At 40.3% G+C, this 12325-nt stretch overlaps 1 protein-coding gene across 2 annotated transcripts in view; it reads right to left on the bottom strand.

Moving 5' to 3' along the window:
• Nucleotides 1–12325, bottom strand: part of P3H2 (prolyl 3-hydroxylase 2) — a 134148-nt gene that overhangs the window by 109367 nt on the left and 12456 nt on the right. The window contains exon 2 of one of the 2 annotated variants that reach the window (XM_075861790.1): nucleotides 11306–11433. The exons of the other annotated variant lie outside the window; for it this stretch is intronic. The gene's annotated coding sequence lies outside the window, so the exon portion shown is untranslated. The remainder of the gene's footprint in view (nucleotides 1–11305; nucleotides 11434–12325) is intronic. 2 annotated transcript variants of the gene reach the window in all.

Raw genomic sequence — 12325 nt, 5'->3', positions numbered from 1 at the left:
AACTATTAAGAGTAATTAGCACTGCGCTAACTTGTAAACCCATTATAAAATAAACCAATACAAGAACTGCAGTTATAGTATCACCTTGTCATGACCATGGAAACTTCTTGGAGAAAAGTAGGACAATGCCGTCAGAGCTGTAACAGAAATTGGTTGTATCTCGGTTATGATTCTGATGTACAGTATAACCTTGCAGCGTTTATGGACTGAGAAAGGAACATAAGGTCACAAAAAAACTTTGGTGGGGAAACATTTCGTAAATAATTAAAGCTTTGTTGTTTTTATGTTTATCAAAGGGGAATTACATTTTAAGCACCTACGGACCATTAGACTGAGAACCTGAAGTGTTAATGGTCTTTTATAGTAAGGGTTCATGCACATGACGGAATATACAGTATACAGAGGCACACAGAGTGCCTGCGACTGCGTACTAAGAAGCCATAGATACTCTGGGTGCCACTGTATGATAACTACTTATGGCATATTACAGATGTAATGCTTCTAGGTGAGAATTATTCCGTACATACGTATGAGTCCAAGAGTAATAACTTCTGTATGCCTACTTCTGAAATTAGAGGCATCCAGAAGTACAGTAGGGCCCCATAAAAGACTATGGGCAGAGTATTACGGCTCCATACAAATTAATTTATCTTAGTTATCTACAGTGATGGGGTTTAACAATACACTCCTTCCTCCACCTTGGCAGAGGTGGAGGAAGGAGTGGCTTCTACTTCCCCCAATCCATTCCTCACCAATCCATAGCATTCTTATTTATAAAACATACTACCCATTATACTCCACCCCCATACACGTGTGTAGTTTAATTATTTATTTATTTATGTTACTTATATAGCGCTAACATATTCCGCAGCGCTGTACAGAGGTCCTCACTTACTGACCCCCTTGGGGTGTGAGAGGAAACCGGAGTACCCGGAGGAAACCCACACAAACACGGGGAGAACATACAAACTCTATTCAGATGTTGTCCTTTGGTTGGATTTGAACCCTGGACCCCAGTGTAGTTCTTAATGCAAGAATGGCCACCCTACCATATATCTCTAATAGAATTGCCAGCTCTTGCAGCTCCTCTCGCGGGTCCATCCAACATCTGTTTTATATATGTTATATATATATATATATATATATATATATATATATATATATATCCCTTTTCAGGGAGGCGCGGATTAGTTACAATGGGCTCCTGTTACACAATGATAGTCTAAACCTGTGTGACAGACGCTGCTCCCTCACCAATTCCCTAAATGGAAGCGTGAATTCTAGCCTACAGCTATTTTGACATAGTGTAGCTTTCAATTAGTTGTGTAAAGAAGTGTAAAGGCAGAACGTTTTCTATTGTTTTCTTAATCAATCAATTGCGTCCACACAATAAAGCCATAGTAAGCTACTTTTTCCACCATCCCCTTTGTCCTGGCTGGTGTGACATAAGGAGACGAGAGGGAGTCGGTTATCAGGGTATGTTCACACGCTTAAAGAGGCTCTGTCACCAGATTATAAGTGCCCTATCTCCTACATAATCTGATTGGCACTGTAATGTAGATCACAGCAATAGTTTTTATTTTGAAAAACTATCATTTTTGAGCAAGTTATGAGCAATTTTAGATTTATGCTAATTAGTTTCTTAATAGAGAACTGGGCGTGTTTTTACTTTTTACCAAGTGGGCGTTGTACAGAGGAGTGTGTGAAGCTGACCAATCGGTGACCAATCAGCGTCATACACTTCTCATTGTTCCAGCCTATTGTTACAGTGTGATTGTGCAGTGAAAGAACTTTTTTATTTTTTATTCAAGGTAGCTGTATGAGATTTTGTTTTTCTGCGGGACGACTTGTACATTATGTAGGTGTTATTTTTTGGTACATTTACATTAGCGTTTAACTTATATAAATTTTTATCTTGGCAAAAATGCAGAAAAAAAAAAAAAGCAGCTTTGCTGCAGTTTTTATTTTTACAGAATGCCCAGATCATAATTAATGATCTTGCGACCTCTTGTTTAAGTCACCTAGTGGCTCTAAAAATAATGTAAAAATTTGTTAAATAACAATTATACTAATATAGGAAAAAATATATATTAAATATAGAAAAAACCTTATCCCATTTACCCTAAAGTAATAAAGAAAGTGGTAAAAATAGAAAAGAAACATAATTAGTATTGCCGCATCCAAAAAAGTTGTAACTATTACAACATAACATTATTTATCCCACACAGATAATGCCATTAAAAAAAAAAAAAGAAATGTCTACATTTATTTTTTTGGATCACCTCACCAAACAATGAAATAAAAAATAATCAAAGAGTCTTATGCACCCAAAAATAGTACCAATAAAAACTATAGCTTACCCAGTAAAAAACATGCACTCACATAGCTCCATCGACTGAAAAATAAAAGTTACAGGTTTCAGAATGTGGCGTCCTACAACAAATAACCAGGCCAATTTGAGTTTTTTCATTTCCGTTTTTTCCTCCCCACCTTCCAAAAGCCATAACTTTTCTATTTCTTCATCGACATATGAGGGCTTGTTTTTTTCGAGACAAGTTGTAGTTTTTCATGGAACCATTTATTGTACCACATAATGTACTGGGAATCTGCCCAAAAATTATTTGTGGGATGAAATGGGCAAAAAACAGCGATTACACCATTTTTTGGGGTGGTTTTGTTTATACGGCGTCTATCAGGCGGTAAAAACTACATATTCACCTTATTCTACAGGTTGATACAATTACGTCAATACCAAATATATATGTTTTGTTTTATAGTTTACCACTTTTAAAAAAATAAAACTATTTGCTAAAAAAAAAAAAAAGTTTTGTGTCGCCACGTGTGAATATTCCTTTCTGGAAAAAAGCAAATCTTTTATTCTAATTCTGGACAACCCCTTTAAGACTGGATTCACACGGGAAGGAAATGGTATTTCCCGTGCAGAATTTCTGTGTCCCAGTTTTGTCTATGAGATTTTAACAAATCTCATCCAACGCTGCTGAACATTTTTCCAGGCAGAAATGAAAGAATGCTCAAATCCGCAGCATGCTCATTTTGTTCTGGATGTTCACTTTCCGTATTGAACTTGAATGCAAAGTAAGTGTACTCTTAAGCTGGCAAGAGTATATTTATTTTGCATTCAAGTACCTACAGAATAAGGCCTGATTTACACGAGCGTGTGCGTTTTGCGCGCGCAAAAAAACGCTGCGTTTTGCGCGCGCAAAAGGCACTTGACAGCTCCGTGTGTCATCCGTGTATGATGCGCGGCTGCGTGATTTTCGCGCAGCCGCCATCATAGAGATGAGGCTAGTCGACGCCCGTCACTGTCCAAGGTGCTGAAAGAGCTAACTGATCGGCAGTAACTCTTTCAGCACCCTCGACAGTGAATGCCGATCACAATATACACCAACCTGTGAATAAAGAAAGACGTTCAAACTTACCATGAACTGCCTGCTTCCTCCAGTCCGGTCTCCCGGCCGTTGCCTTGGTGACGCGTCCCTCTCTTGTCGTCCGGCCCCACCTCCCAGGATGACACGGCAGTCCATGAGACCGCTGCAGCCGGTGATTGGCTGCAGCCTGTGCTTGGCCTGTGATTGGCTGGAGCTGTCACTTGGACTGAACTGTCATCCCGGGAGGTCGGACTGGAGGAAGGAGCTGGGACTTATCGGTAAGTCCGAACTTCTGTTTTTTTTTACACGTATATGTATATTGTGATCGAAAGTCACTGTCCATGGTGCTGAAACGGTTTAAGTCTTTCAGCACCGTGGGCAGTGACTGTCTCCTGACGTCGCGTACCCGAACATTTTTTGCCGGGTTCGGTCAAAACGAGTTCGGCCGAACCCGGTGAAGTTCGGTGCGCTCATCTCTAATTTGACACTCCGTTTGGATGTTTGTAAACAGAAAAGCACGTGGTGCTTTTCTGTTTACATTCATCCTTTTGACAGCTCTTGCGCGAATCACGCAGTTCGCACGGAAGTGCTTCCGTGCGGCATGCGTGGTTTTCACGCATCCATTGACTTCAATGGGTGCGTGGATGCGCGAAAAACGCACGATTATAGAACATGTCGTGAGTTTTACGCAACGCCCTCACGCTGCGCAAAATTCACGCATCGTCTAAACTGCCCCATAGAGTAATATAGGTGCGTACGACACGCGTGAAAAGCACGCGCCTCGCACGCGCGTATATTATGCTCGTGTAAATGAGGCCTAAGGTTCATCGTCATTTTAAATTCATCTAATATCAATATGATATATATAAAGGTCTCAAGTCTAAGTTTGTTAGATCATGTCAAATTTAACATTAAAAAAAAAAAGCAACATTTCTACTGATGAGAATAGAGTCTGAATACTATGGAATGTGCATTTGTTTTTTGCATTATGTAACTGGTGTTTGATGATTTACTGATTTTCCACTAACTGGAGGAAGGAGAGAAGAGCCAGTAATCTTACCAGACCAGAACTTGGATCTAGATACACTGCTTATGTGTTGCACAAAGGAAAAACAACATTTACACTGCAAGTGCAAATGGTCCCTTTCCTGCAATTTAACGCTCTAAAAATTCTGTGAAGTCTACTGAACAAAAAAAGTTTAGGTTTGGGCTTTCCATTGCGTTAGTTCAAAGGGATATTCCCAACTCATGTATTTATGGCATAGCCACAGGATATGCCAAAAATGTGTGATGGGTGCAGGTCCCTCCTCTGGGACCCGCACTGGGTGAAGCGGCCGCACATCCAGTTAAAGAATGAGTGGAGAGTGAACTCGGCTGTTTCTGTAACTCCCGTTGAACTGAATGGAAAAAGCACAGTCACTTTTGTACTCATACTCCGCCCCACTAGGCAGGCTGGAGGTCGGAGTACCGTCATTCTCCACATAGGTGGGGGACCGAGAGGTGGTACCCACACTGATCACACATTGATCTCATATCCTGTGGATATGCCATAACTGTGTGAGTTGGGAATACCCCTTCCTTTAAATCAAGAAAATAACTGTAAGAATTTATGAAAATATCTTTCAATGCTACCTATAGCAAAAGTATGTACAGTACAGTGTATTCCTTGATGTCTTAGTTTTCTGTACAGTCCTGGCCCAAAATTTTGAGACTGACACAAATTTTGGCTATTTGCTTTTAACTCTAGATTGTTATGAAGAGTGATCAGATAAATTGCAATTAATTGCAAAGTCATTCCTTGCCATGAAAATGAACTTAATAAAACAAAACCCATTTCCACTGCATTTCAGCTCTGCCACAAAATAACCTGATAACACGATTTCAGTGATCTTCTCATTAGCTCAGGAGAAACTGTTTATGAGGACAAGGCAGCTGATATCACTCTGCCATGCTGATCAATTATAAGAGCAGACTGGTTGCTTTAAAAATGGGATGGTGCTTGAAATCATTGTCATCTTCTGTTAACCAGGGTTACCTCCAAGGAAACATGTGCAGTCATTATTGCTTTGCATCAAAAGGGCTTTACAGGCTGCTTGTAAGATTGCCTCTAGATCAACCACTTATCGGATGATTAAGATGTTCAAGGAGAGAGGTTCAATTGCTGTGAAGGCTTCAGGAAGCACAAGAAAGTCCAGCAAGGGTCAGGACCGTCTCCTAAAGAGGATTCAGCTACGTGATTGGTTCAACACCAGTGCAGAGTTTGCGGACTGTCCGGAGAAGAAAAGGTGAGCGCTACCATGAGTCCTGTGTCATGTCAACAGTAAAGCATTCTGAGACCATTCATGTGTGGGATTGCTTTTCATCCAAGAGAGTGGGCCCACTCACACTTTTGCCGAAGAACACTTCCATGAATAAAGAATGGCAGGTGTCAGTGTATCTGCACTCACAGTGAGGCGAAGGCTTTTTTGAGTCTGGCCTAGTGTCAAGAAGGGCAGCAAAGAAGCCACTAGTCTAAAAAAAACCTATGAAGAACAGACTGACATTCTGCAGAAGTACAGGGATTGGACTGCAGAGGACTGGGGTAAAGTTGTTTTCTCTGATGAAGCCCCCTTCAGACTGTTTAGGACATCTGGAAGAATGATTGTCCAGAGAAGAAAAGGTAAGCGCTACCATGTGTTCTGTGTCATGCCAACAGTAAAGAATCCTGAGACCATTCATGTGTGGAGTTGCTTTTCATCCAAGGGAGTGGGCTCACACACAATTTTGCCTAAGAATACTTCCATGAATAAAGAATGGTATCTAAACATCCTCTAATAGCAACTTCTCCCAACAATCCAGGAGCAATTTGGTGATGAACAATGCTTTTTCCAGCATGATGAAGCACCAGGTCACAAGGCAAAAGTGATAACTAAGTGGCTCGGTGAAAGAAAGATAGAAATTTTGGATCCATGGCCAGGAAACTCCCCAGATCCCATTGAGAACCTGTGGACAATCCTTAAAAAGAGGGTGGACAAACAAAAATACAGAAATTGTGATAAACTACTAGCACTGATTAGGCAAGAAAGAACTGGCATCAGTCAGGGTTTGGCCCGGAAGCTGATATCCAGCATGCCAGGGCAAGTTGCTAAAGTTTTGAAAAAGCAGGTTCATCACTGTAAATATTGAGTCTTTGCCTAAACTTGATGTAATTGCCAATAAAAGTTTAAAAACATATAAAATGCTTACAATTGTACTTCAGTATACCATAGAAACATCTGACTAAAAGATGTAAAAACACTGAATCAGCAAACTGTGTGAAAACCAAAGTTTGTGTCAGTCTTAAAACTTTTGGACAGGACTATATTGTAGTGTAGATCATACTCATATGCGTTGGAGGGTCCATCAGGAGCTTTCTCCACAGATTCACCTGTTTTGCTCTATTTTGTCTGGCGAAATGACAGGCACCATGACAGAAACAGAACTTATTAAACTTTGGGTGCTGTTGGTGTCCGTAATGCAATGGATTCGGCACTTCTGGTATTTTCGTTGTACTGCTACTATAACGGAGAACAACGGAAACACCAAACTCAGGTGTTAACAGACCCTTATTCCGCAAGTATCAACTGCAGAGCTTTTCTCAAAGGTACACTAAAATATAAAATGGAATAGCAGGTATATTCATGAGAATAACTGCAATCTTAGCAGGCACAGCAGGTAATATGGGCCCATTTGCACCCATAGATACGGTACAATTAGTGAGGACTATGGATGATGGAAAGGGATTGTGGAAAACTGAATGGGACCTGGTTCCAAGTTTTGCTGCAGTGCCCCACGGTTAATTGTTGTGCCCCTGCTTTATGCAATTCCTCTTTTATGCAGAACCTCATTTTGCATTAATCCTGTATTGTGACATTACTGCATTTTCCCTGTACTGTGACATCATTATGTGTTTATTGAGGCAAAACATACAGTGGCGGCTTTCTGTTGTTTAGCATTATATGCGGGTACTGATATATCTACTAAATAACAGTTATTTAAAGTTCCACAGATGAAACCGGAAGAAAGAAATTTCATAAACTATGGAAGAAGGCTACATTAACAGAAGCGTGATAGATTTACGCACGTAAAAAATGTGTGTAAATCTGGTCCATGTGCGTTGCATTATTGCATCTGTGCTTTGCGAGTGGCATGTGTTTTTCACGCACCCGCAAAGCACATTTATTTTTTTATTTTTTTTAATGGAATTTCTGTGCATGGTTTTCACTAAGCCATTGACTTCAATGGGCGCGTAGGTGCGTAAAAACGCACCAATCTAGGACATGCAGCGAGTTTCACGCAGCGGACTCCCGCTGCGTGAAAACTCCTGCATATTTGAACGGTCTCATTGAAATCAATGGGTCCGTGTGCTGTGCGTGATTTCCATGCACAGCACACGGACAAGTTTTATGCTCATCTGAATGAGGCCTAATAGTTCCCTCCTCATATATTAAGGACAAACCGGTTATCACAAACTCCTCAAGGCAGATATCTACATTCCTCATAATTATCCCATGGTATTTGGTTTTAAAGAACTATATTCAGACATGTAAAATTAAAGTATTACTTAAGAGAAAATACAGCGTAATGACATATTTAAAGTGTCTGGAATTTGAAGATTACGTGCTCCTGTTATTGGAGTTCCCTACCTGCATAGGCCTAGCTATTTCTATGTGAACTAATAGGACTAACTGAGTTGCATTCTGTTATGGGGAGTTCACATATATTGGCCATTTAATTTTTTTCCTGGTCCGGATTAAACTGATGGAAAATGTTTGCACTTTGCGCACCTTTTTGGTATCCAAAGCTGCACAGAGAAACATGGCATGCAACTTTTCTCTGTTCAGCTCGTGAAAACGTCCAGCGCAAAGCTGATGCTGCTGAACACAAAACTGACACCATCGAAAACGCTCGGGTCAGTGTTTGGGATCGTTTTCCTTCCAGCTTTTTTCTTCCAACCGGAGAGAAAAAAACTTGAGTTGGAAAGTAAATAACAAATATGCTTTCAGAAAAATCTAAATGATGGGCCAAGATTTTTTTTTACATACAACCAGTATTGTATTGGAAAGTAACAGAGGCTCATGGCTTGGTAAAAACCCTCTACTAGTTTTATAGTCCAAAACTCCGGTCGAAGTTGCCCTTAACCACTGTTTGAAGAGTGCATGACAAAGCCACAGAAGAAAAACCTCATTTACTTTATGTAGAATTGCAGAAGTCAAGCTGGAGCTACACTAATCTACAATGACTATTATACAAGAGATAAAGCTATTATGAAATTAATAATGATCCTGGGCTTGGGCAATCCTGGGTTATAAATCCAACAAAAAAAAATCTGCCGTACTATAAAATCATATGAGGAAATATTCTGGAATACTATATCTGAATGACTTTTATCCATCACCCCTAATAATTTACAAATTGGTCGAAATATTGCACTCTGGAGGCTTTGATTCGCGGTCTATAGACGATTTTATTTTTCAGAATATTATCTATTTAGGTTATAAAAATCAGCACATCCCGGTCAGCCATCCAACTGAAGTATTTTTCTGGCTTCATGTGACTTGTGTCCACTCTTTTGTATGCATGGTAATGAGACAGACAAATAATACTTCCAGGTTATACAATTCTGCGAGCAAGGCCTCTGGCATCACTCTTTGTGAAAATACAAGTTTTTAGCTAAGGAGGATAACTTAGTAGGAGACATTATATACAGCTAGCAGGGATGCCGAGTAAAATGAATGAACGCTATGCCAATTTTCTTAATTAAATGCTATGATTTAAATGTCCTAATTCTTCAGAATTTATGTTGGCAGGAAAGTGTCACTGCTGGTCTATGCCTAATTACATATGAGTGATTTCTAATTAGACGTCTATTGTGTGGGTAATGCAGAGCCATCTGGAAGACACAATACTAAATGCATTTTCTTTCCACAAAGTTGTGCAACGGAACAGTTGTTCTTAATTTGGAGCTTGTATTATTTCTTGGAAACCAAGTTTAATTTGTATTTCCTAAACTCATCACATACAAATCTAATAAGAAACAGCCTGTTGTAATGCAGTCCTTTTAAGTTCACCTGCAATAAAAAGACTTGGTTCACTGACAAATCACGTGCAATCTACTATGATCACATACATAAACTGAAAAATATTAAAAGCTTGAAGGAAAAAGATATAATCCCCATGATATTTGTTACCATGGATAGCAAAGTTTTGCAAACATTTGATTTGCGTTTGGACTATCACAATGACCGATTTTATTGCAAATGATTATATAAAAAGAGTGGATTACATGCACCAATTTTACCATTAAAAGGAAATACATTTTTTATAACCTTGATTTAAGTCTGGCATCTTGATTATGTAATGAACGGGGTAGGGAAAACGGACAAGTGAACCCTAATCTACCCGCCACTCTGTCCCTGCCTACTTGCAACGACCCGCCCTAGGAGATGGGGTACAACTGGGCGACGGTCCCTACGCTCAATAAGTGCACGACAGACAAACAGACAAGGGTACAAAGAAGCTAAGGGAAATGGGGAAGTTGCCCACGGCAACACTGTGAGCAACAAGAGTGGTGAACGAGCCGAGTCAAACCAGGAGTGTACGAGGTACCAAACGCAGAGCAGGAGAGTAGTCAGTAAGCCAGGGTCAGTATGAAGCAGGGACAAATAGTTCAAGAAGCTGCAGCAGGGCCAGGAAACCAAACGAGAAGAATCACAAGCAAAGGAGGAACAGGAAAGGCAGGTATAAATAGACAGAGGGCGGGAGCTAGCTCCGTCTGGCCAGGCTGTGATAGGCTCTCCCACTCCTAAGCCTGCCATCCTGAGTGGTGGAAGATGGAGTCAGTCTCACAGACAAAGAAGCAGGTGCAGACTGATTACCTATGAGCGTTGACACAGAAGCTGTGCCTGGCAGATCCTTTACACCAGGTATGTGAAACCCAAAATTATGCACACATCCCTTTTATAGTTCAGTTACATGGGGCTATAATAGGGATTCCATTTAGGTGCACGGGCCCTCTATTGTACCTCTGTGCCTCCTTTAATACAAATCCGACAAAATAAAATGTGACATGTTATATCGGAGTCCATATGTACAGAGCTTTTCTCTCCTAGAAAAAAATGCTTCTAGGGGAGCATACCTCCGATCCTACAGAGTCCGATGGAGCCTGTACAGTAGTAAGCAGAGGCTGTACAGCTCCGTACTAATAAACCGTACAGGCTCCATCCCATGAGCCCAAAGGGATGAGTTTTCTGTGACAACTAATAATGGCAGGCATAACAGAACGTGTTAATCAGTTTATCTGTTATATATATATATGCACATGAAGCAACATTTCCAAACATGGGGTGTTAGTTAAAAAGGAGGCGTGCCCACCACTGCAGATTTTTCACATTTTACGCCAGAAAGTGGCTTAATTTCTAGTGAAAAATCAACTGCAGCTCGGAGCTGCTGTAGATTTCACCGACAGCAGAAGATGTGACTAAATTATTAGGAGGCAATAAATTAATTGCATCTTTATGTTACGGGCTACTGACTAAGAGCGACGTATAAAACGACAGTCTTAGTACATGTGTGTCATTGGTTTTTAGAGGAATATCTCCACCAGTGGGATTGATTACAATATTAGAGTAAGGCTGATGTCTAGGAAAAAAGATTTGCCAATGCTGCCCTACCAAATGGCATATTCTGTGAATGGACCGCTCACACACAACATGAGGAACACAGTCTGCCATAAATGGTTCCTGTACTCTGCTAACAGTGCTTGCATGTCAAGTAAGAAATTCCAATAATATTATTACATTTGGAAACTGTTCATATCGCAGTTCACATATCTAATATTAAAGTATATCAGAAGAAGGATGGAAGATGTGAAAGGATCAGCTATGCTAAGCACTCACCTGAAAGTTTGGTTTAAATTTGCATTGTGAGGAAGAAACACGGCTGGAAAACCGGAAAGGTTTGTGGCACACATTTGGTACACTGTATTAATATGGCAGTCTGTGGCATTAGGATCACACAGATCCCGCTGTAAAAAAACAAGAGTTTAAGAATACACTCGATATTACAAAAACGGATATTAGAAAATGGTGCTCCAAAAAAAATGAGCTTCCCTTGCCATGAGTCACGCTGAACAGTTCTGTTTCCATCAGTTACACAAGGAGAAGAGATAAGAAAAATATCCAGTGCCTGTACATTTCCTGTGCAGATTGCTTATCTCCAGCTAGACTCACACATGCTGCTACTTTTTTGGAACATGCTCAAAAAAGACTGTTCATTTAAACGCATATGTATGTTATATCATTAGAAAAAGTTGGAATTTCGGTTTATATATTGAAAGTAATCCACTATAGTAACATATTCAATTTACATTAAACCCTTATCCATAGTAAGATCCCTCTTCAATCTCAAAGAACTTGTCACTAGAGCCTAGTATAAACATATATCCGGCTATTCAGACCTCCATCTGCTGACTATAGCATACTACCTTACCAGTAAAGCATCATGCACATACGTTTTTAAAATAATGATGCATTACTTTCTATCGGCAACGGACACCTTCCCGTATATTTACGGGTGTGTGTCCAGGCCGTAGAAATGAGCTACAAAAGATAGGACATGTCCTATTTTTCGCATTTGCGGACCTTGCTCCTATACTTATTACTGTGAGTACGGTCCGCAAATCCGGATGACAATCCGCGGCCCCCTCCGTCAAGTCTTTACTGACCGTAAATACTGCCCGGTTGTGTGCATTAGGCCTAAAAGAGCATCGTAACATATAGCTTCCCAGCTAGCCAATCACAAGTGAACAGCATGGAAAAACAATTATGATTGGCAGTGTGGGCAGATACATTTTTTTAATTAGCTTGTGATAAGAACTGTACCGTGTCAGCACAAAGTGAATCTACAGACGTCTCCAA

The sequence above is a fragment of the Rhinoderma darwinii genome, chromosome 4 (genome assembly GCF_050947455.1).
Source record: "Rhinoderma darwinii isolate aRhiDar2 chromosome 4, aRhiDar2.hap1, whole genome shotgun sequence".
Lineage (NCBI taxonomy): Eukaryota > Metazoa > Chordata > Amphibia > Anura > Rhinodermatidae > Rhinoderma > Rhinoderma darwinii.
Note: the sequence above shows the minus strand (reverse complement) of the source record. Positions and strands in the feature narration are given on the sequence as shown.